At 37.4% G+C, this 25,926-nt stretch overlaps 1 protein-coding gene and 1 long non-coding RNA gene across 3 annotated transcripts in view; one reads left to right on the top strand and one right to left on the bottom strand.

Moving 5' to 3' along the window:
* The window catches only part of AHCYL2 (adenosylhomocysteinase like 2), a 171,065-nt gene that overhangs the window by 139,730 nt on the left and 5,409 nt on the right, over nucleotides 1–25,926 (bottom strand). The gene's annotated exons all lie outside the window — the stretch shown is intronic.
* Nucleotides 2,806–18,547, top strand: LOC132679505 (uncharacterized). Its single transcript, XR_009610192.2, has 2 exons — nucleotides 2,806–2,903; nucleotides 18,260–18,547. It is a non-coding gene; the product is annotated as an uncharacterized LOC132679505 (long non-coding RNA).

Genomic DNA, 25,926 nt, shown 5'->3' with positions numbered 1-25,926 from the left:
TGGCCTTGCTGTGGCAGATGTTTATCAACACGCTGAAGATTTAAGAGGTAGTTTATATATTTTGCTAGTAATATAAAGCTAGGAAGATTAGATAATGCCACGAAAGACACAATCAACAAAATAAAAAATATCTGAAGAGATAAAAACAATGGACTGAAAATACAAAACGAAATTTATGAAGGATAAATGTAAATATAGTTATTTAAAAAAAAAGTATAATGCTGGTAAGAAATTAATTTTAACATTAGTTGATCATTACTTGAGAATTTAGTTGTGTTAAATAACAAAAATTCAAGATCAATAAAGATCAAATTGGCTTTATTTAACAATTCATGAATTAAGCAGTATCCCATCTAGCAAATAGAAAGAAGCTCCAAAGAGCTACAGAAAAGGAAAAGTTTTCAGAGGCTGAGAAGGAATGGGAAAAGGAAGTCATTAGTGAAAAAATTATTTCTGGCAAGGTCACCTTCCTTTGGAGAAAATCAGGGTCTATGAAGCAGGATAACCCTACTGGTGCTGGCTAGGAAATTCCAGACTGACCAGTTAAGATTACATTCCTAGGGAAGGTCAAAACTGCAATTAAGTTAAATATTAATTAAATCTTGGTTTGGTGAGGTGGGCCTAGTACAAGTGACTCCATTTTGGACCTGTTGTTACTTTTTAACAATTGAGTGTTAATTCAAGATGAGCCTTCATTATGAGGTTTCAGCTTAAAAAGCCTACACAAACTTAATTAATAAAATAACAGTACAGTGACCTGTACCAAGAAGAAAACTGCAACAGGTCAAGCAACATCCTAGAATCATGATTCAGTATATGACCTCTTACAGGTGACACTAACCATATATAATAGATCTGGAAAAGGATAACCAGGAAGGTGGTAACAAGGCTGGCAAACTAAATCATATGAAGAATGACCAAGAGAATCAGGAATGATTTCCACAGAGAAGCTCTGATGCAGGAAAAGGAACATTTAGAGCTGTTTCCAAGTATTTGAACGACTATTAAAGGGTAGGAATTATTCTTTTACATATTTTAAACTTATTCTCCATGCACACAGTTTCAAGCTTTTCATATAATAAATGCTCAGATATTTGAACTTCAAGATCAACTTACCTGTTGATGGATGGCTAAGCCAACAAAGACAGTTGTTATAAAAGGGTATCTGAGCTGATCTGAATGACAACTCAACAAAATGGTAAGGTTGGAGGAAGAAGACTTAAAAATCAAAATAACAATATTTTTTTCTTTCTTTAAAATTTTTTTTTAATGTTTATTTATTTTTTAGAGAGAGAGAGAAAGACAGTGTGAGCAGGGGAGGAGCAGAGAGAGAGGGAGACACAGAATCCTGAGCAGGCTCCAGGCTTTGAGCTGTCACCACAAAGCCCAACGCAGGGCTCAAACCCACGAACCATGAGATCATGACCTGAGCCGAAGTTGGACACTCCACTGACTGAGCCACCCAGGAGCCCCGAACTAATAATATGTTTTAAAAGCCTTAACTGAAAGAAGCTACGGAGGATATGTGAGACATATTACCCTAAATTTTAGAATTTACCTTACATCAGATGATATCCTTGATCATACCACTAGTTCTATTTTATTCCGTTTGTAAATATTTCCCCATAATGGAAAGAGTCCTTGTTTTCACTCTTTACAAAGTGAAAACCGAGGCTGATGGAAGCTATTTGCTCAGCACCAACAGCATAACAATGGTTAACCTTCAATAAGAAACCCAAGCTTTTCACTCACAAGTTTTGTTAAAACCACTGGACTCATCAGGGAGGCAGTAAACAAGTATAGTACTTAATTTAGCAACTCAACCCCAGTTTGGTCATAATTTTGGTTTCACTTTTGTTACTCCCCTCATCATCCAATCTCTAAATCCACAAAGAGTAAGCCTGCATTAAAACTCCAAACATTGGGGCGCCTGGGTGGCGCAGTCGGTTAAGCGTCCGACTTCAGCCAGGCCACGATCTCGCGGTCTGTGAGTTCGAGCCCCGCGTCAGGCTCTGGGCTGATGGCTCGGAGCCTGGAGCCTGTTTCCGATTCTGTGTCTCCCTCTCTCTCTGACCCTCCCCCGTTCATGCTCTGTCTCTCTCTGTCCCAAAAATAAAAAAAATAAAAAAAAATAAAAAAAAAAAAAGTTGAAAAAAAAAAAAAAACTCCAAACATATAAGATTTTTTTTTCTTAAAGCCTAAAGGCTAAAACAAAAAAATTAAGATTTGAAACCGAGGATTTGTCTCTTTTATACGGCTTAAGTTGTAGCCTTGGCATTACCAGTTCTATCATAAGCCAAATCTTGGCCACAGGGTCTGTTAGGTATACACCACACTGTTTCTCCGGAAACTTAAGTGGCTTCCTTTGTGCATCAGAGATTTGGGGCAGAGCTGCTGCAATGTTAGAGGCAGAAGGCAATGAGAAAAAGGCAATGTTAGCAAAGGAAAAAGAGGTCTTCACGTGTATGAAGAGCATAAGCACATCATTTTGAGATTCATTTTGCTTTATATACTTATTAAAACATGGTATTAGCTTCTCAGAAAACTCAAAAAGGCTAGAATGGCACAGAACTTGATCTGATGGTGTCTGAGGAGCAGCTACACCAGGATTTTAAAATAGCAAAATGCTAGTCCGCTCTACTTGAAAAGCTAAAAGGAATGCCCTAACAAGTGCCCACGCTCTCAACTTCCTTCCCAAGAAGGCTCATTTACATTATAATGGTTGCCAAGGTTACTTTAATTCCATCACAGCTCCTTTCTCTAGTTGCTAATCTGGAGCACCGGACTGGGTGGTACACATTAACAACCAAAATCTCAATTAAGGCTAACCCCAAACTCAGGCTACTCAAAAGTTCGTGACCTACAAAAAGAAGAGTAGTTCTAGCAACAAAAATTGCAAACAGGTAGGGGGTGTTGTTTCTTATATGATATTCTACCCAAGATCTTACTGCTACCTCAGGAAACTCTCTAGGAGTCAGTACTTTTATCTGTCCTAAGCAGAGATTCTTAGGAAAAGCAAGATAAATAACATAAGTTTTATATAGGGTAATGGATCAAACTAGTCAGTTCTTTATTCCAAGTATTTTTTCCCTTCCTTTAATTAAAAAAAAAAAAAAAAAAAAAAAAAAAGCCATTATCTAAGAGGACACTGAAAAATATCTTATATGACTCATCACTAAGTATCAGTATCATCTTCTAAGAATGACAACATATAGTGCTGGTAATATACGTAGTATCTAAATGAGATATAAACAATGAGGCTAGTATATTCTGTATTTAAGTAACAACCAAACAGAACATAAAGTAACAGAAAAAGTGAAGAGGAAATAAAGGCTAAAAAAAGAGGAAGATTTCAGAAACGTGAACCCCAAACATTCACTTTAAGTATAGCTAGATTAACAACAAAAATGTTCCAACGATAATTTATTATCAGAAAATATTATCCTGGGGCCCCTGGGTGGCTCAGTTGGTTAAGCGTCTAACTTTGGCTCTGGTCACGCACGATCTCACAGCTCGAGTTCAAGCCCCGCATCAGGCTCTGTGTTGACAGCTCGGAGCCTGTAGCCTGCCTCGGATTCTGTGTCTCCCTCTCTCTCTGCCTCTCCCCAGCCTACACTCTGTCTCTCTCTCTCTCCCCCTCTCAAAAATAAATAAACATTTAAAAAGAAAAGAAAAGAAAAAGAAAAAGAAAGAGAGAAAGAAAAGAAAAGAAAAGAAAAGAAAAGAAAAGAAAGAAAGAATGAATTATTCCCAAAGGTAATAACAATGGGAGACACAGGGTAGTGGTCTGTAGATATCCTCCTAGTCAACTAGTAGATGCTTCGAACATCACTTCACTAGAGAAATGAAGTTTTACACTTACATATTTTTATTTTATTTATTCTCCTTTATCCCACTCCCATTAGCCCTCAATTTAGGCAGTCACTGTAATATATTTACATGTTCACATGTTTTCTTACAAACTATGCAGTGTTTTACTTAATGCATTTTTTAATTTATATAAATGCTATTGTGTTACATATGCCAGTCTGTTTCTTTGTTTTATTCAGCATCATGTTTTTAAGAGACATCACATTGCCTGTGCACATGTAGTCCACTGCTTCAAATTGCTAGATAATTCTTAGTGGTAGAAATCTATCCTAATTTACCCATCATTGGGGAAAGAGAAGGACAACAAGTATATTTTCCATAAACATAAAACACCGTAATGAACAACCAGTTATGTACTGTGTGAGAATTTCTTTCAGATATACACCTAGGGAAAGAGCTTCTGGATCATGGAGTACACATAATGTATAATCTGATTACTTCCTTCCAAAATGGCTAGACCAATCTATACTTCCACTAACACAGAACTAGCATAACTAGCAGCTACAATGGACCAGGCACTGGACTAGGCACTCTAGATTTTTTTTCTCCTATACCACCTCATCCTCCTCAGCTGAGTCTTTGCCCCTTTGCTTTTCAGATCAGTTGTTGCCACATCCAGAAATATGAAGGCAAAGGGGCACCTGGGTGGCTCAGCTGGTTGAATGTCTTGACTATTTCAGCTCAGGTTATGATCCCAAGGTTGTAGGGTCAAGCCCCGTTTTGGGCTCTGTGGAGTGTGTTTAAGATTCAGTCTGTGTCTGTCTGTCTGTCTGTCTGTCTCTCTCTCCCCCTCTGCCCCTCTCCCCTGCTCATACTCTCCTCTCTCCCTCTTCTCCCTCTGCCCCTCTCTCATGCTCACACTCTCTAAAAAAAAATAATTAAAAAAAAAAAAAAAAGAAACGTGAAGGCAAGGACTCTCTCCCTTGGTTTCCACCCCCCCCCCGCCCCCCCCCAATCATCAATCAAGTTCCCTATTCTACTCCCAACGCCAGGAGCTGCCAAGGTCTCCACTAACCATGAAGCTTATGAAAAAAAAATCAAACACCAAGCGCTATTTTTAAGAGGTCTGATTCTTTAAAAGTCATTAATTGAGGTCAGTCTGTTACAGAGAACACTAAGAAATTCCTTTCATATACATTTCAGAGCCATTCCTATTTTTCCTATTTTTCCTATTTTTCTCCTTTTAGGAGGTCTTGGAGGAATAGCTCCATCTCTTTGGAACCCTTTTCTTCATACATAAAGTAAGAGGAGCTGGATTACAATCAGTGTTTTCAATCTATACTCTGGAACCTGAGGGGTTCCTCTGAGGTGGCTCAAGAAGATCACCTCAAGGGGAGCCTGGGTGGCTCGGTCATTTAAGCCTCCGACTTCGGCTCAGGTCACGATCTCACAGCTTGTCGGTTTGAGCCCCGCATAGGGCTCTGTGCTGACAGCTCAGAGCCTGGAGCCTGCTTGGGATTCTGTGTCTCCCTTGCTCTCTGCCCCTCCCCTGCTCGCACTGTCTCTCTCTCTCTCAAAAATAAACATTAAAAGAAAGAAAAAAAAAAAAAGAGGATCATCTCAAGATAAAGGGGGGGGGGGGGGTTACCTATGCCTCTTCTATTAGAATAGCACAATAAAAACACCTTTTTAAAGTTTATTTATTTATTTTGAGAGATAGAAAGAACAAGCTGGAGAGGAGCTGAGAGAGAGGGAGAGGATCCGAAGAAGGCTCTGTGCTGAGAGCAGACAGCCTGATGCAAGTCTCGAACTCACAAACTACAAGATCATGACCTGAGCCAAAGACCTGTGATTAACCAACTGAAGCCACCCAAGCGCCCCTAAAATGTTTTAAATCTATAAATTTTGTTTTCTACTAAGACTCAGTTCGGAGAATCAGTTCTATTTCAGAAAAAGTTTATTCACACTACTAGTTTAGAGTGTGAACTAGTATAACTTCTATTGCATTTGGCAATATTTATAAAATAAGAAATGTATACCTACCTTTTAAACCAGAAATTTCACTTGTAAGAATTTATTCTACAGATATTCACATATGTATTCAACACATATATACAAAGATATTCATTATGGCACTGTTTCTAAGGGCAAAATATTGAAAACAACTATAAATAGCAAATTGGCTACATAAATTATGGTACATTCATACAATGGAATATAATATAGACTTTAAAAACAACAAAGCAGCTCCAAGGTATATTAAGTGGGAAAAAAGCAAGATACAGAGTGCTGTATGTAGTATACTACCTTTTCTATATCTTTAAAGGATATATACAGTTGTACATAGCTTTCATATGACAAGGTGGATGTATCTACATAGGATGGTGTATTAAATTTAGTATTGGCACCGCCTCCTCCTGTAGAATAAACTTCCTTCTAACTGGATCTCACCTTTTTTTTTTTTAATGTATCAACTTCCCTTGAGTTCATCAAGCCAGGTCTAGCAAATAAATTGCCTTATCCTCAAGGACTGTTAGAAAAAATAATATATTCATGTAAATAACAGATGACAGTATCTATGCAGCTCAAAATGTATTACTTTTTACTTACTTTTGAACTGCACTTTTCAACAGATAGCCACTAGCCACATGTAGCTGATGGATACTTGAAATGTGGCTAGTCCAAAATCAAATGTGCTGCCAAAACATAACATAATAAATTTTGAAGACTACATCTAAAAAAGGGCAAAATATCTCAGTTTTTATATTGATTACATATTGCAATTATAACATTTTGGATTTGTTGGGTTACATACAATATGTTGTTAAAATTAATTTTACTTCTTTTTACCTTTAAAAGTGTGACTACTATGGGGCATGCCTGGCTGGCTCAGTTGGTAGAGCATGTGACTCTAGATCTCAGGGTCATGAGTTTGAGCCCCACATTGGGCGTGGAGCCTACTTAAAAATCAATTAACTAACTAATTAAAATGTGACTACTAGAAAATTTAATTCTACACTGTCTGATTAATTCTGAGACCCTGCTCATACTCCACAAAAAACTACTTTAAATTTTCACCATTTTACTCACCTTTTTTAAAAGTTTGTGTGGGTTTTTTAATCTTCTTCTTTTAATGTTTATTTATTTTTGAAAGAGAGAGAGGCAGAGAGAGAGTGGGAGACAGAAGATCCAAAGTGGGGTCCACACTGACAGCAGAAAGCCCAATGTGTAGCTCGAATTAACGAACTGTGAGATAATGACCTGAGCTGAAGTCAGTTAGCTAACTAAGCCACCCAAGTGCCTCTACGATTTTACTCCAACTTCTGAACTCTTTCTCTCTTCCCCTCCTTAGCCTATGACCTAGCTCAGAGAAAACAGAAGAGTAGCTATAACGTTGCCTTCAAATCTCTGTACAAAATTAGATCTTTGAAATAAGGCTCTTAGAGAACATTGTTTTGGCCAGGTTAAATAAAAAGTGACCGAGGACTTAATGAAGATTGATCGTTTTACAGTAGTATGGTACAACAGAGACCAGGATAAGAAAATTAAAACACTTGGGCTCTAGTTTCAACAAAATTGATATTTCTTTGAAAAATATTATCAATGTACCAATCAAGTACAAAATAATTAAATGTAAAGTATCTGGTTTTTGTTTGTGTGTATGGGGGGGGGGGGGTAAAGTTTATTTATTTATTTATTTTGAGAGAGAGTGAGAGAGAGAGAGAGAAAGAAAGAAAGAAAGAAAGAAAGAAAGAAAGAAAGAATAGGGAAGGGGCAGAGAGAAAGGGGGGAGAGAGAGAATCCCAAGCAGGCTCTGCACTGTCAGCACAGAGCCCAATACAGGGCTTAATCCCTTGAACTGGAAGATCATGACCTGAGCCGAAATCAAGAGTCAGATGCTTAACCATCAACTGAGCCACCTGGGTGCCCCTAAAGTATCTAGTATTTTTAATCATAGTTTAAGGAAAAAAAAAAGTAATAGCATCCCTGAAATTAACATGTTATGTTAAGAAGTCACTTAGTATATTTCAAACTCTATTCCAGTACCAAATAAAATGATGGATTTAACTGGATTAAAAAATATAAAGAGCTATATGAAGGTAAAATTATATTATTATAGGATAATATAATAATAATTATATATAATATTAATAATAATAATTATAGGAGAATAATGTAATTTACCAACATTTTCTTCTTCCTATTAACGGTGCTTTGTGTCCAAGTATATCTCATTTGACCATCTACAATCGTTCTAAGAATAGCTACCATTATGACTAGGACCTTCATAATAATTTCCAAAGCTATTTCTTGACTCCCTCCTTCAATTTCCACTGGGACACCAGCTTTATCTGTAAGACACCGTCATTTAGATGTTATACTAACATTTCAAACATAAGGTAAAAAATGAAACTTGACTTCGTCTTCTGTAATACTTTTTAACGAAGTGCTCATATTATGATTCAGTCAAATAAGCATTTGTTTGAAGTATTATAGAACAAGAACTCAAGTTCAGTTTTTTACCTTGTGTTTGATTTGACTAAATCATAACACTTTACTAAAAAAGATACAACTATAAGTTAAGTTTGTTTCTTGTTTTTCTAATTCCGACTTTTTACTTGAAAATTCATGAAACATAAAGACCTAAATAAGTATATTTTGAAACACTTGCATTCTAATTTCTACTAAAGAAAATTTCTGTACTATAATCTTATAATTCAGGAAGTATTTATATTTACAGATACAGAGACCAAAATGCTCTCTTGGCAAAATGCAGCATTTGGATTTTGCATTTATAGTTGCCTGCTCTGGAGCTTTGGACAAACACTAAGTAGAGTGCTTAATGACATTTAACAAACATTAATTGAATTTCATTTTATTTGGCCTTTCCATTAGTAAACTATAATTGCTTACCACAGTGCTATTGTAAGAACTAATTCAAATTTATAAGTGCTCTAAAGAGAGTATTCTTTGATACTGCTCTACATCTTGGCAAGGTCCCAACCTTCCTAGGGTGCCCTTCCTTTTTTCCCCAAGATAGGGACAGAGGCTTCAAGAGTCTAACTGTGAACCCCAAAATACTCATTGTCCTCGCTCCCTTTAAGCCAACAGCCCTCTTGCCGAGCATCTCAATCTTTGAGTACAAATACGTATCTACCATGATCTCTGCTACATATTTAAGGAAACAATTCTGGAGAAAAAAAAAAGTAAATAAAACTATAAAATCTACAAAGTAGGTTTTCAGCCTAAGGAGTCTTAACTGGTTTAACCTGATGCTCCTGTATAAAACCAGTGTTGCTTTAGAATTGCCAAGTATCATCACGTCAGTGTATACTACCCACTGTTGTTGCTATTGTCTAGCCAGAGAGTCTGAAAACTCTTGGGCTCTTTCCAAAGGCTTAATCACTAGTGTCATCTGACAGAGAATCTAACCAAGAATATTACATACAAGAGCTGAAAATACTTAAGCTTTCGTGTGTGTGACTGCATCAGGAGTTACATTCATTCAAGGGACAGAGGTACTTGAGCTGGTAAGGGGAGAGAAGTATGTTACAAATCAATGGTTCACGATGGGGTTCAGCTCTATTATCACAAACATTTATTAAGCACCTATCATGTGCTAGCATTAAATTGTGAAAATCCACCAAAAGCAAGCCAAATACCTAATGAACAAAAAGTGGGTCCACTAACCAACAGAAGAATTTTAAAGACATTACCCTGATGGAAGTGGTAAAAAAATGAATCAATTTCTGGAATACCCAAAAGACCCTTCATAAAGACCATAAAACTGATAAATAACTATGATAATTCAGAAGGTGGAAAAGAAAAAGAATCTAGAATTAGCTATGTACATTAATGGGTATACTCAAACTGGAAATAATTACTTTTGGATATCATCATTATCAAGCTATGTGATTTACCATCATTATTGATGAGGTTTAGAACACACTGACCCAAAATATGGCACCTTGACATAATGAATATTAAGGCCTTGCTAAATTTCCCCAGCTTATTACCCTTAGCTCAGACCCTTTTGTCTTAGAACATTTTGCCACAACTTTCCACTCTTCATCAAAATTAACACAAAAACATTCACGTTTAACCATTTCTTTGGTTTTTCATTTCTTTATGAAGGCTCTCATCTCATGTAAAACTTGTATTAAATAAATAACCCTGTGTACTTTGCTCTTATTAATCTGTCTTTTGTTAGTCCAATTTACAGGGTCCCAGCCAGAAAGCCAAGGAGGATAGTAGAAAAAGGACTTTTTTCTGTTTTAGTTTATTTTAGTTTTAGTGACCATGAAGGAACAGCTGGGACACCCCACAAGCCCTGTAGACTATAGCTAAAAATACTCCAGCAACTGACAAAGGCCAGCAAAAGGTAAGAATTCTTACCAAAGTCAGTCTCCTGGATTTGGGGGTTTTGTCGGTTCAGGAGAAGATGGTGAACTTCTCCTTGTACCTTCTTTTCCAAATTCAGATTAGCAGGAGAAAAACATTTGTAAGAATTAGCTCTTTGGATTGTAACTGTCATGAATTTGCTTTCGGATACCCATTAGTTAGTTATCCTTAGCATTCCAGAAAAAGTCATTGTTTTCCTGTATCTTTGTCTTTCGTGTCCTTTGTCATAAGGAGGTTCTTAACAAAAAATGCTTAGGCTATCTTTGGCAGTAACTCTGGCTCTTAAAGGGGTCTGCATCTTTTGTATCCTCTTTGGGGATGCCTTTTGCATCCATAGTTAAGCCATAAAAAGGCTTGCTGGTTTGGAGTCACACTGAAATAGGTATACCTTTGAAGATTTGGACTTATATCTACAAGAATTTCTAGGGGCACCTGGCTATCTCAGTTGATAGAGTATGCGACTCTTGATATCAGGGTCATGAGCTAAAGCATGCATGAATACATGCATGAATGAATACATGAATACATTCATGAATGAATATATATATTATATAAATAATATAAATATAATATATATTTATATATTTATAAATTATATTTATATAATATTTATAAAATATTATATATTATATAATTTATAAATATATAAATATTTATATATAATATATAATATAAATATAAATATATTTTATAATATAAAATATATTTATATATATATAAAATCCTTTAAAGCAGTTCTACTGAAGTTGGCCTAAAGACAAGTAAGTGCTCATATAAATTAAGTATCCCTAAAACTCTCAGAAATATACAGAAATTAATCCAAATGTTCTTTTTAAGTTCACATGATATAGAGTAATCTTTGGTTTAAAAAAAAAAAAAAGGCTTGTTTAAAATTTTGGTTCCATATGGGGCAGCTGGGTGGCTCAGTCGGTTAAGTGTTCGACTTCAGCTCAGGTCATGATCTCGCGGTTCGTGAGTTCAAGCCCCGAGTCGGCCTTTGTGCTGACAGCTCAGAGCCTGAAGCCTGTTTCAGATTCTCTGTCTCCCTTTCTCTCTGTCCCCGCCGCCCCTCACGCTCTCTCTCTCTCTCTCTCCTTCAAAAATAAATAAACATTAAAAAAAAAACTTTTTTAAATAAATAAAAGTTTGGTTCCATGTTCATGGACTTTAAGTCTCAATAGCACTTAAATGGGAATTCTCCCAAAATGACTTATAGATTTGACATAATCCTTACCAAAATCTTGACAAGCTTATCCTAAAATTTGTATGGAAATTTATTTATTTATTTATTTATTTATTTATTTATTTATTTGGGGGGGGGGGGTGCAAGTGAGCAAGGGGCAAAGAGAGAGAGAGAGAGAATCCCAGGAGGGGCAGAGAGAAAGAGAAAGAGAAAGAGAAAGAGAAAGAGAAAGAGAAAGAGAAAGAGAAGCAGGGCTCGTGTTTACCTAAAGTGGGGCTTGAGCTCACCCGATGTGGGACTCAAACTCATGAACTGTGAGATCATACCTGAGCTGAAGGCTCAGCCACCCAGGCGCCCTGTATGGAAATTTAAAAAGGCCTAAGATAGTCAAAATTATTTTGAAAAAGAATAATAAAATAGGAGCATTTATATTATCCAATTCCAATGCTTACTCTAAAGCTACAATAATCAAGAGAGTATAGTATTGGCATCAAGATAAAGGAGCAGACCACTGGAACACAATACAACATCCAGAAATACACCCACATATCTACAGACAAATGATAGGCAACAATAGTATCAAGCCAATTCAATAGGCAGAGAATAGTCTTTTCAAAAAAACAAAGTGCTAGGACAACCGGATATCTATATAAAGGAAAAAATATTAGGTCCATATCTTACCCCAGACACAAAAGTCAACCACAATAGATCACAGACCAAGTATAAAATCTGAAACTATAAAACTGCTAGAAGAAAACATAGGAGAACATTTTGGTGAATCTGAACTAAAGATTTCTCAGACATGGGGCACCAGGGCAGCTTAGTTGGTTGAGAAGCCCTGACTCTTGATTTCAGCTCATGATCCCAGGGTCATGGGAGGGAGACCTATGTCAGGCTCTGCATTGAGCATGGAGCCTGCTTAATATTCCTCTCTCCCTCCCTCCCTCCCTCTCTCTCTCTCTCTCTCCCTCCCTCCCTCCCTCCTTCTGTCCCACTCCCCTGTTCATGTTCTCTCTCTAAAATAAAATTAAAAAAAAAAATAAAATTTCTTAGACATAACACCAAAAGTACAACCTATTTAAAAAGTAATATATTGGACTTTATCAAAATTAAAACCATTAGCTTTTCAAAATCCATCATTAGGAAAATGAAAAGACACGCTAGGAAAAAATATTTGCAAATCATGTATCTGAAAAAGGGCTTGTATTCGGGCTATGGAAAGAATTCTCACAATTCAGTTAAGAAGAAAACAACCCAATTTAAAGATGGACAAATGACATTTGCAACTACATGGATGGAACTGGAGGGTATTATGCTAAGTGAAATTAGTCAGAGAAAGACAAAAATCATATGACTTCACTCATATGAGGACTTTAAGAGACAAAACAGATGAACATAAGGGAAGGGAAACAAAAATAATATAAAAACAGGGAGGGGGACAAAACAGAAGAGACTCATAAATGTGGAGAACAAACTGAGGGTTACTGGAGGGGTTATGGGAGGGAGATGGGCTAAACGGGTAAGGGGCACTAAGGAATCTACTCCCGAAATCATTGTTGCACTATATGCTAACCAATTTGGACATAAATTAAAAAAAAAAAAAAAAAAAAGATCAAAAACAAACAAACAACAACAAAAAAAGATGGACAAATGATCTGAACAGACATTTCACCAAAGCAGATATACAGGGGTACCTAGGTGGCTCAGTCAGTTAAGCATCCAACTCTTGATTTTGGCTCAGGTCATGATCTCATGGTTTGTGAGTTGGAGCCCTGTGGTGGGCTCTGTGTTGATAGTGTGGAACCTGCTTGGGATTCTCTCTGTCTTCCACTCTCTTTGCCCTTCCCCCACTTGTGTTTTCTTTCTCTCTCTCTCTCTCTCTCCCTCCCCCCCAAAAAATAAATAAACTTAAAAAAAATTTTTAAAAAGAAGAAAATATACAAATTGCTAATAAACACAAGAAAAGATGCTCAACATCACCAGTCATGGCGAAACACAAATACTATATGATATAGTGCTATAATAACATAGCACTACATAACCACTAAAATGGTTACAATAAAAAAAAACAATACCAAGTGTTACAAGGATGTAGAGAAAATGAAATACTCATAAACTGCTGGTAGCATTGTAATATTGTATGATCACTTTGGAAAAGTTTGCCATTTTCTTAAAGAGTTAAACATAAACTTAACACATGACCCATCGATTTCACTTCTAGATATCTGTCCAAGAGAAACTAACACATACATCCATACAAAGACTTATCCATGTTCACAGCAGCATTCTTCAAAATAGCCAAAAGCTGAAAATAATCCAGAATCATCCATCAACTAGTAAAGTGATAAATAAAATGTTGTATATCTATACAATGGAATGCCATTTGGCAATAAAAAAGGAAAAACTATTGATACATGAATAAATTATTCAAAAATTATTACCCTAAGTGAAACAGCCAGACACAAAAGACACATATTGTATGATTCATTTATAGGAAACTTCCAGAAAAGGCAAATACATAAAGAAAGCAAATCAATGACTACCTGGAGAAGTTGGGAGCAGTGATTGACTGCAAATGGGCAAAAGGGACTTCTGGGGGAAACAGAACTATTCCTAAATTGGACCATGGTGTAATTTTAAAACTCTACCCGCTTCATACCCATTAGGATGGCTATTCTAATAAAGAAATAAACAAGTGTTGAGAATGTAGAAAAATTAGAATGCTTGTATGATGTTAGTAAAAATATAAAATGATGAGGGAGCCTGGCTGGCTCAGTCAGAAGAGCATGCAACTCTTGATCTTAGGGTTGTGAGTTCGAGCCCCATGTTGGGTATAGAGATTACTTAATATATAACTGCTCTGGAAAACAGTATGGCAGTTCCTCAAAAAATTAGAAACAGACTTATCATATGATCCAGCAATTTCATTTCTGGGCATATACCCAAAGAATTGAAAGCAGCAACTCAGGGCACCTGGGTGGCTCAGTCGGTTGAGTATCCTACTTCAGCTCAGGTTGGTGAGTTCGAGCCGCGCATCAGGTTCTGTGCTGACAGCTCTGAGACTAGAGCGTGTTTCGGATTCTGTGTCTCCCTCTCTATCTGCCCCTTCCCCATACGTGTTCTGTCTCTGTCTCAAAGATGAATAAACATTAAAAAAAAATTGGAAAAAAAAAAAAAGCAGCAACTCAAACAGGTAGTTGTATACTCGTGTTCATAACAGCATTATGCACAACAGACAAAAGAAGCAACCCAAGTGTTCATCAATGAATGCACGGAAAAACAAAATGTTGTACATACATACGCTGAAATATTACTCAATTTTAAAAAATAATGAAACTCTGACACATGCTACAACATGCATGGACTTTGAAGATAACAGGCTAAGTGAAATTAGCCAGACACAAAAGGACAAAACTATCCAATTCCACTTGTACAAGGTACCTGGGGTAGTCAAATTCATAGAGACAAAGTAGAATAGTGGTTGCTGGGGGCTGGGGAGATAGGAGAATGAGGAGTTTAATGGGTATGATGAAGTTTCAATTCGGGAAGATTAAAAAAATGCTAGGAATGAGTGGTGGTGATAGTTCTACAGCAATGGGAATATACTTAATAACTGCTGAACTATATATCTTAAAATGGTAAATTTTATGTTTTATATACAGTAAAACCTCAGACTGCAAGTAACTTATTCTGTGTTATGCAAGATGAGCAAACATTACTAATAAACTTTAACTTGATGAATGAGCGATATCTTGCAATAGAAGCAGTATGTGACACCAAACATCAGATGATCACAACTGAGCCAATGGTTCTTGAAATTAGCTTTGATACACAAGTGCTTTGGATTACAAGCATGTTTCCGGAACGAATTCTGCTCGCAAACCAAGGTTTTACTGTTTATTTTTTACCATAGTGGGGGGGGGGGGGGGAACTCTACAAATGTATTAACAGCCATTCAATTGTAATTTACAATGGGTAAACTTTATCTTATGTAAATTTTACCTCAATAAAGGTGTTAAAAAGTTTTAAATACATTAGGAGGAACATATCCAAAGAAAGTAAGAGTTATTATAAATTTCTAGCAATTAAAAAAAAGTGTGATATTGGTAAAGAAATCAACGAAGAGACTAATGGAACATAATACACAACCCAGAAACAGAATGGACAGAGGATGTGTGACAGCGAAAGTGGCATTTCATATCAGGATAGGGAAAAGTTTCTAAAACAAGAATCAAAAAGGACAAACTACATGGAGGAAAAAAATGATCGATTTTACATTACATATTTGAACTTAAAATTTTTTTTTCAATATTAACTTATTTGAGAGAGAGCATGCACACAAGCGGGAGAGGTGCAGAGAAAGAGGGGCACAGAGGATCTGAAGTGGCTCTGTGTGGACAGCAGAGAGGCTGACGCAGAGCCCGAACCCACCGACTGCAAGATCATGACCTGAGCCAAAGTCAGATGCTTAACTGACTGATCCACCCAGCACCCCTTAACTTTTTTTATATGTGTATTTTTAGGTTTATTTATTTATTTTGAGAAAGAGAAAAACAGAGAGAAAGCACACACAGTAGCATGAGAATGAGTGGGGTAAGGGGAAAAGAGAGAGAGACAGAGACAAAGAGAGAATATCCCAAGCAGGCTCCGAGCCCTGTCAGTGCAGAGCCCAATGCAGCGCAGGGCTTGAAACCACAAACTGTGAAATCATGACCTGAACTGAAATCAAGAGTCAGAAGCGTAACTTATTGAGGCACCCAGGAGCCCCTACATATTTTAACTTCTGTATAAAAGTCATATTAAGTAAAAAAGACAAGCCACAGACCTGAGGTTATTTGCAACACAATTATCTGATACAGGATTAGAACAAATATATATAAAGAACTTTTCTAAATCAGTAAGAAAACCAATGAGACCCCAAAAGAAAAATAGGAAAAGAGGGGCACCTGGGTGGCTCAATCGGCTGCATTTCTGAGTCTTGATTTCAGCTCAGGTCATGATCCCAGGGTCTCATGGAGCAGAGCCTATTCAGGATTCTCTATCTCCTTCTCTCTCTGCCTCTCCCCCACTCACGCTCTCTCGCTCTCTCAAAAATAAATAAACATTTTTAAAAAATAAGAAGAAAAATGAGAAAGGATATGTATGAATATAGACATTTCACAAATAAGGAAATCCAAATGGACTACAGACATATTAAAAGATGCTCAGTCCCACTAATATCCAAGGAAATGTTAATTAAATGAGGTATCATTTCACAACTCTACCAGACTGACACAAGTTTAATATCTGACAATACCACATATTATTAAGGATTCAGAAAACAAGTATTAATAGAACCACTTTATTTTTTTTTTTTATTTTTTTTTTTTTGAGAAAAAGAGAGCATGAACAAGGGAGGGGGAAAGAGAGAGGGAGACAACGAATTCAAAGCAGGCTCCAGGCTCTGAGCTGTCAGCACAGAGCCCAATGTGGGGCTTAAACTCATGGATTGCAAGGTCATGACCTAAACTGAAGTCAGACGCTTAACCACTTAACCGACTGAGCTATCCAGGTGCCCCGATGTTTATTTATTCTTGAGCAAGAGATAGAGCATGAGCGAAGGAGGGGCAGAGAGACAGGAAGACACAGAATCCAAAGCAGGTTCCAGGCTCTGAGCTGTCAGCACAGAGCCCGATATGGGGCTCAAACCCACAAACAGTGAGATTATGATCTGAGCCCAAGTTGGACGCTTAACCGACTGAGTCATCCAGGCGCCCCCAAAAAAACACTTTAGAAAGCAATTTGGGAGAGTCTGGTAAAGTTGGTATACCTTAGGCAATTCTGCTTATGGGATATATACCCTAGAGAAACTATTATACATGGTAAGAAAACATGATTTAAGGATGTTCACCCCAGTTCAAAAAAAAAGAGAGAGAGAGAGAGAGAAAACATTAATAGGGAATGGGTAAACTGTGATACAGTCACACAATGAAGCACTACATAGGACTCAACTAGAAAATCTACATGTATTGGATTGGTTAAAACTCAAAATAAAGATGAGTGGAAAAAGTAGGTTGCAGAATAGTATCTACTCTATAGTACCACGTTATGTTAAGTTTATAAACACACAAAACAGTGCTATATATTATTGACATACAATTGATATTGATAATATACAGCAAAGCTGTTAAAACATGAAGGGCAATAATAAATAGCAAAGTTTAGACAGCATTTACCACTGTGATGGAGGAAGAGAAAAGAAAGGGAATAGAGGAGGGGTACAAAAGGCTCTACGATTTTATCTACAATGTTTTAGGTCTTTAAAAGTATTTACAGAAAATTTTGCAAAATTCTAACATTTGTTAAATTGGGCAGTGTTCAATCTTCTCGGTACTCTTCCATATGCTTGAAAAAAAATTTAACAGGCTTTTGGTCAAATGAAAACATGTACATGTACCAGACAGCAAGAGAAAAATATTTATCTTTTTGGAACCTACATTTGTAAAACTATTCTAGCAATGTCTCTCTGGTGCCTAACTCCCTTATTGTGATAGAAACTTTCAAGTATTTAGGCAGAAACATGCTGTACGTGTCAGAGTCTCCTTTTCCCTAACAAGATTCTTCTCACAGAATGCTGCCCAAGGAACTAAAAAATCTGGCTATGTTGATACCAGTCATCTCTTTTATCAACCAACACAATCAACGTGCCATCCTCTGCCAATATCAGCATAGTTTAAAAATCTTCTAACTTACAACTAAATTATCCCCCTGAGTCATCCTAAGTTTCATCACAGGTCTCATGCAAATCCATACTATGAATAAGACCAAAATTACACCTCTTTCTAGTTTTAACATAATTTTCCCTCTCTGCCCTACATTCTTCAGACCCACACACCCACAGAGGACTCAGTAGGAGTCCTCCATGTAGGTGCAGTATTTCTGGATCTTCCAATCCTGGGCAGATTCACGCATCGAGGAGTGTGTCCTTTAGTACCAAGAGGAACTGAACATGGAATTCTGCTTAACCAGCGACCCAGGATGCAAACTCCTGAGAGATAATAAGAGAATGACTTTTCCATCCAAGCATGATAAGTACATCAAACTGAAAATGATGCCCAGGAACAAGCAGTTCCAGAAACAGGAATTCAAATAAAAATGGCTTTGTAACATTCACGGTTGTGCAGACCCAACGGCAGTCTGTCTGTTTTTTGCTACATTTCTGCCTCAGTTAAAAGTACCTTAAAGAGTATACTTGTCCTTTCTCCTCAAAATATGGAAAAAACTACTCAAGTCTCATGAAAATCTTGAGTTCTTAGCATTACTTGTTGAGTGTCAATGTGCATGTGTGTATCTCTGTTGGGGGGTGGGTCCGGGGTGTACGTGGTTCTGTGAGGGGTATCTCTGTGGGTAACTGTTGGGGACTCTCTATGGAGTCTCTCTGTGGGTGTGGGTATGGGTCTGTGTGTACGAAGGGTCTGGGTAGAGGGGTGTGAGGGGTTCTGTTTCATGTAAGGGATCTCTGGATGTGTTTGTTTTTGTGTATCTGTGCTCATCTGTGTTTCTAGGACTCTGTGTCTATCAAGTATTTTATTACAAGTCTTGTAGCAAGCTTTATTATACATATCTACCCTTCCAAAAAACCGGAAAATGATTTTCCTGCCTCTTTACTCTGAGGTTTCAGAAAAGAAGCATGAAATAAGACCAACTGCCAAGCCAGTATTACACAACAATGAATAAAAAACTAAGGTTCTGGTGGGTACACACTAACACAGAACCAGAGTTGCCTGAGATTGTGTATTCCTAACAAGCTCCCAGGAGATGTCAATGCTTCTGGTCATGGACCAGTTTGAGTAGCAAGGACCTAAAGGATTCCAAACTTAATAAACTGCCTCTAACTACACTTCCTAGGTAGATTTTCCAGAGTATCCTCTGCCGGCATGTATATCACATCAGCGTGAGCATTCTACATCTAAGAAATTACCATTTTGTTTTACATACACGTCTCTTGTGAGCTTGTTTTGAATGAGCCTAAGAAGTGAATGACCTCTAAGTGTACTAAAAATGTGAATTTCAGAACTTGTAAAGCTAGAACATGGAAATTTCAAAAAGGTTCTGCTACACTGTGAAACCTGTTGGGTAGGCAACCAAGTACTCTTCCCAAGGTGATACACCCCATTTCAATACTGAACTCTTCAAACTGCAATGATTCCTGCTTCCAGTATTGCTCATATCACATCAGACTGTATTTATTTATTTTCATATCTAGATTCCCTACCCCCTCCTTGAGAGCAAGAATGATATTTTGCTGATTTAATAGTCCTACCACTTAGCAGTGTTTAGCTCACAGCACATAAAAGGTTTTTTTGCACAAAAGTAGTTCACAATACATTAGGGGAGATTATTAGAGAAGTATTCAGAAGTAGTAAAGGTGCTTCACTGTTTCTATAATATAGTCCAGCAAAGGTCCTAAAAAGGAATTAGCATTAGACCAATCATCTTTTTTCTTCCTTATACAAACAATAGGTATGAATATAATAAAAATTCCTATTCTATTTCTGTCTCCCAAAGCAGAGTCACCCAAGACTAGACTCAGTCAAGCTTTATCCAACAATTTTATTGAAGAAGACACTTTTATTTACCTGGTAGGAAGAGAAGTCTGTCTTTAACCTAGAGCAGGTAATGTCTACCTTTGGAAGATAGAAACAAAAAAAATGAAATGTGAATGCACACAATTATGCAATGAGGGCAAAATTTCTTCTTCCTATAATCTCCTTCTCCCTATTATGTATTCAGTTCCTGGCAATGACTTAAAAAAAATAAGGTGTCATATTGGAAAAGGACCACACATTTTTCCAACTTAGTATAACTGCAGAAGGGGAGTTCCTCTGTAGACCACTGCTGCATAGGATGTGTATCTGAGGTATCATCGAGGCTCCAAATTCTATGAAAACATAAATCTATATCCACTAAACAAGAACAAACATAATTATGCTTATAAATATGTAAAATTTGCTACAATAGCAAGTGCTTCTATGAATTACTCATTACAAGCACTTAGTACAAGGATGGCAAATTTTTAGTGCCATTCGTGAGTTAAACAGTCTTCAATCAAAAGTTACTTCTATGTGTCCAGGTAAAAGTAAAGAAATGAGAACAGTGAAGAAGGACAAGTTAAAGAGAAAAACATAGAAAACAAACCCAAAAAAGTAAAATATTAAATTTTATTTGGGACAAATAGATCTATCTTACATCACAAAGTAATCCCTATCTCGAGGTGCCTGGGTGGCTCAGTTAGTTGAACATCCAACTTCAGCTCAGGTCATGATCTCACAGTTCGTGGGATCAAGTCTCACAGTGGGCTCTGTATTGAAAGTGCAGAGCCTGCTTTGGATTACCTCTCTCTCTCTCTCAAAATAAAAAAAAAAACAACAACAAAAAACAACCAAATAATCCCTATCTTACATTACAAACAAAATGAATTCCAGATGGGCTGAGGACCAAAATATAATAAACACAGCCATAAAAACAGTTGAAGAAAATATAAAATAATTTGTTTATAAGCCTGGGGTAGAAAATGCCACTCTAAGACACAAAATGTTTAAGCCGTACAATGCCCAATGTGACTATGTAAAAGAATGCCCAATGTGACTACGTAAAAACTTTTTTTCTCGAGAGCAAGAGATTGAGCATGCACGAGTGAGTGGGGGTGAGGAGCAGAAGGGCGGGGGGAGAAAGACAGAGAGAGAGAGAGAGAGAGAGAGAGAGAATCTTAAGCAGACTTCAAGCTTAGCATGGAGCCCGACGTGGGGCTTGGAGCTCAATCCCACAACCCTGGGATCATGATCTGAGCAGAAATCAAGAGTTGGACTCCCAACCAACTGAGCCACCTAAGTGTTCCTTTCTTTCTTTTAAATTTTAGAAAAACTTCTAAAATCATAAAGTCATAAGTCAATAAGAAATAAAACAGAAAAAAAAATACCTGCAACATATACATAATTAATATCCAAAACATAAAAAATTCCTACAAGCCAACATGAAGACGGCAGAGATCTTCCTCTAATTTATTCACTGCTGTATCCCTAGCACTTGGCACATAGTAGTCACTCATAAATACTGTTAAGCAGAAAAAATGCTAATAAAAACAGTAAATGATTTTCCTCATGAAAGATGTAAATCCAGTGGTTGGTAAAGATGTGGTGAAAAGGTTATCTTGTTTATAGTTAATTGATGTGTAAAATGGTACTACATTTTTGAAGGCAGCATTAAGTTTAAAATGTAGGGGCACCTGGGTGGCTCAGCTGGTTGAGTGTCTGACTTCGGGTCAGGTCATTATCTCACAGCTCATGAGTTCAAGCCCCTCATCAGGTTCTGTGCTGACAGCTCAAGGCCTGGAGCCTGCCTCGGATTCTGTGTCCTCCTCTCTCTCTGTCTCTCCTCTGCTTGTGGTCTCTCTCAAAAATAAATAAACATTAAAAAAAATTTTGTTAAAATGTAGATGTCTTTCGGGGTGCCCAGGTGGCTCAGTCGGTTAAGTGTTCGACTTTCTGTCAGGTCATGATCTATCTCACAGTTCACAAGTTCAAGCCCTGCGTCGGGCTCTATGCTGACAGCTCAGAGACTGGAGCCTGCTTCACATTCTTTGTGTCCCTCTTTCTGCCCCTCCCCTGCTCGTGCTCTGCTTCTCTCTCAAAAATAAATTGAAAAAAAAAAATTTTTTTTTTATTTAAAGAAAGAAAGAAAGAAAGAAAGAAAGAAATCATAGATATCTTTCAACATCAGAATTCTACTTTTAGGTATCTACCTTAGAGAAACATTTACACATGCACACACGCAAAAATGCATACAGGTAATTACAACAGCACTGTCTATAAAGAAAAATATTAAGTTAAATGTGCATCAACAGAAGAATGATTTAATAAAGAACAATGGTATGGACTTTGGAAGTCAATTCAGGGTTAAAAAGACTTGAGATAGATCTGTGTATATTGATATGGAAAGAACTCCAAGTGAAAAAAAAACAACCTGCAAACATATAGTATGCTTTATTTATGTACAAGTTATTATAAAACTACAAATTTCTCTATGCACAACTCTGAATGTAAGGTCAGAAAAAAAAAGTCAAGAAAGAAATTGATAGCAGGAGTCACTTCTGAGGAGGGCAATGAGACTTGCTGAGGGCCAAGGAAGGACTTCTGCTTCATTAGACTGAATTATTTTGTAAGAAAATACTTAGGCATTACTTGTGCAATTAAACACAATTTTTTTAAAAGAAAGAAAAAACAATGTAAACAATGTAAACATCTTAACTAACGTAAGAAGACAAGAATATATTTTGGGAATTAGACAGAAAGATAAAAATACCCACTTTGTTCATGTTAGTTTTGAAGTGCAACCGCAAGTAGGCATTTGGACACACACAAAATTGGCATTCAGGAGAGGGATCTTGGCTAAAGAAATAATTTGGGGAGTTGTTGGGATGTAGATGATACTTAAAGGCATAGGAATGATGTGGATGATTTAGGAAGAAAACACAATGGAAAGAACAGAGGGCTCAGGATAAAGGAGAAAGCCAACAAAGGAGACTGAGAAGGAGCACCCAGAGAAGTGAGAGGAAAACAGTAAAGGGCAGTGTTGTGGAAGCCAAGAGAGGAAAGTGTTCGGGTAAGAAGTTTGGGTAAGACCTACCAAGAGGTCTTGATGAGGACTGAAAAATCAGACCACCATGTTTCCCAATCTGATGGATATTAGCAACTTTAGCAAGAAGATCTTATTCTGGTCAGAGCATTAAGGTAGGAGTGGGTTAAAGAGTTTGTGGAAAGAAAAACTGTATATAGTATGTGACGAAAACCCCTTTAAGAAGCTTAGCTGTGAAAGGAAATAGAAAGGATAGAAGCAGAAAGGAGATATGGGGGGTAGAGGACAGGGTTTTCAAAATGGGAGAGATTAGCACAAATTGGAAGACTGTAGGAAAGGCTTTAGTAGAAAGAGAAAATAATCAAAGGAAAAAGTTCTTTAAGAAGACAGGAGAATGTGGTAAGAGCACCTGAAAGAGACAGGTCTCTGGCAGAATGAAGGATGCTTCCTCTATCCAACAGGAGGTAAGGAGAAAAAGATGAGCCCCAATTGCAGGTGGGTTTGTCAATTTGAGAAGTATAAAGATGAAGGCATTTCCTTTGGGGGTGGGGGCCTTCTGTTTTTATACTAAAATATAAGGCATATCACTGATTTAAAAAGAACACATGAAAGACAGGATATAGAGATGGCCTGAAACAGTCATTTGCAGTGAGTAGGAAAGTGAACTTACTAGAGAAATGTGTAATATTGTTAGGCAATGCTGATTATGCACACGAGGTTGACAATTATGAATTCACAGTGACATCAATCTGCTTGGTTTTCTGATTCCCTCTAACAACTCTCAGCTCCATGGTTCAGCTCTCAGAGCGGAAAAGCTGCTTTGGGACTACACGGCTAAAAAGAGCACCCCAAATCACACACAGAATGGGCTTGGCAAAGATGTGATGGCTAACGTCAAGCAGGAGATGCTGCAGCTTGAGCTATACCATTACAGTTCTGGATACCAGGTGCCACACGAACAGGGCCCCCATTGTTGCCCCTGTAGCTTGATCTTGCTGCTAGAGGCTGATACTACATGGGGATTTACTGACAATGGAGGGGGAAGTTGTAGAGGATATGGTGGAAAGATTTGGGGGAACTGGATTAGCTGAGAGGATGAAGAGAGTGGCAGGGAATGAGTATTAGAAAATAATGGGTTCCTGGATGTCAGACAGTGATTGAGGTAAACAGGGATGTGAGGCATGATGGTTTAGGCCTTCTCTCTGAGAACAGATTCTGAGATCCCAAAGGTTGCAGAGTGGTCTTAACAGCAGCAGCAATAACTTAAGCAGATTTCACATGGGAGAACAGTCAGAGAAGGAGGGGGCTGGCAGTGTGGCAAAGCCTCCCACTGTTGCTATGAGCATCTCACTAACCCCAAAGGCATCACAGATTGGCAAAGCCTTGAGCAAGTTAATTATTCTCTTTGAGCCTGTATTTTCTCATCTGTAAAATAAAGAGAATAATATTCATCTGATAAAGTTGTGATGAGGATTAAATGAGATGAGATAGCTGCCGGGCAGAGAGTAAAGTATCCAGTAAATGGTAGCCGCAAGTGAAGAGTCATAACTGAAGCCAAGGGAAGAGCTTCTAAAAAAAGGTAGTCAACAGCATCAACTCTGTTAGAGTGATCAAAAGGGTTCACATGGAGCACTGCAGGAGATTAAGTTTATAGGGAAGATGAAGCCAGTTTTAGCCTCAGGTTACTTAACTCTCAATGACAGCTCTGCAGTATTCAGAAAGGCTTTAAGGAAAAGTCTGATTTATACTCAGAGAAACTCAACCAGCTCTAGAACCTCTGTCTCCATCCTAAATATAGGTTCTGAGCCAAAAAAAAAAAAAACAAAAATCCAAAAAACCCTGGGCTCCAAACCAATACATTTCTATTGATAGACCCTTAAAGAAAAGGATAGGAAATCACTAGCTATTAACGCCGTCCAAGTGTCCAATGTCCAAGAAGGAAAACGGCTAACTGAACTGTTGCAGAATATAGCTGGAAAAGAGGAGACTGCAGATCATACACATCATGTCTTAAATTATTTAGTTTAATCAAAATAGTTTTAGACTCAGAACCGTTACCAAAAAAAATTTCAATCCACCACTTTCTCCTCAGCTCTGCTCTCTCACTCTCAGGCCATAGGTCGTTCACAGTATAAAAAGCTACTACAAATTCCCAAGAAACCTGATCAAGCTTACTTAACCTCTTAGTGGGTAAATGGAATTTCAGCTCCTCTGATTGTACATACCACCTGAACACAATAGCAGGGTGTGGATCGAGGCAACTGTTAAGACTGTTCTCCCATCCACCTCAGTTGTACATCTCTCCATTTTTTAAACAAAGGTACCATGAGAGAAACTGCATATTCTTTATAAACTCAACTCAACAAAGAGTCTGAATAAAGTTTCCAATAAATCTTTTCTCCCCCCTTTCATTGTGGGGTAGAGAAACATTTTCTGTAATAAAGAAACTCTCTTTTTCATGAACTATATCCATTTCTTCAATTAGCTGGACAAGACATCAAATACACAACTGCTACTTCAGCTCTGAGGAACCTCCCAGATTCCTAATGTTCAGTCTTTCCCAGGAGTAAGGAGAATAGAATTCATAAATCATACTAATATAAAATAAGGGCTGCATTCTCAGAAAACTCATAAGTGTTCAAATAAATATATGGTATACACACCATGAAACAACCTCAATAAATAAAAAGAAATTGCCTGTTGGTGAAATAACAAAAACATCCACAAAAAAATATACAAATTAACTAAAATTTAAAAGATTCAATCTGATGGGGCTCCTGGGTGGCTCAGGTGGTTAAGTGGTTGACTCTTGGTTTCGGCTCAGGTCATGATCTCGCAGTTTGTGAGTTTGAGTCCCATGTCAGGCTCCACACTGTCAGTCCTGCTTGGGATTCTCTCTCTCTCCCTCTCCCTCTCTG

Source organism: Panthera onca, chromosome A2 (genome assembly GCF_046562875.1).
Source record: "Panthera onca isolate mPanOnc1 chromosome A2, mPanOnc1 haplotype 2, whole genome shotgun sequence".
Classification (NCBI taxonomy): domain Eukaryota; kingdom Metazoa; phylum Chordata; class Mammalia; order Carnivora; family Felidae; genus Panthera; species Panthera onca.
The sequence above is the reverse complement of the archived record's forward strand: the minus strand, read 5'-3'. Positions and strand labels throughout refer to the sequence as shown.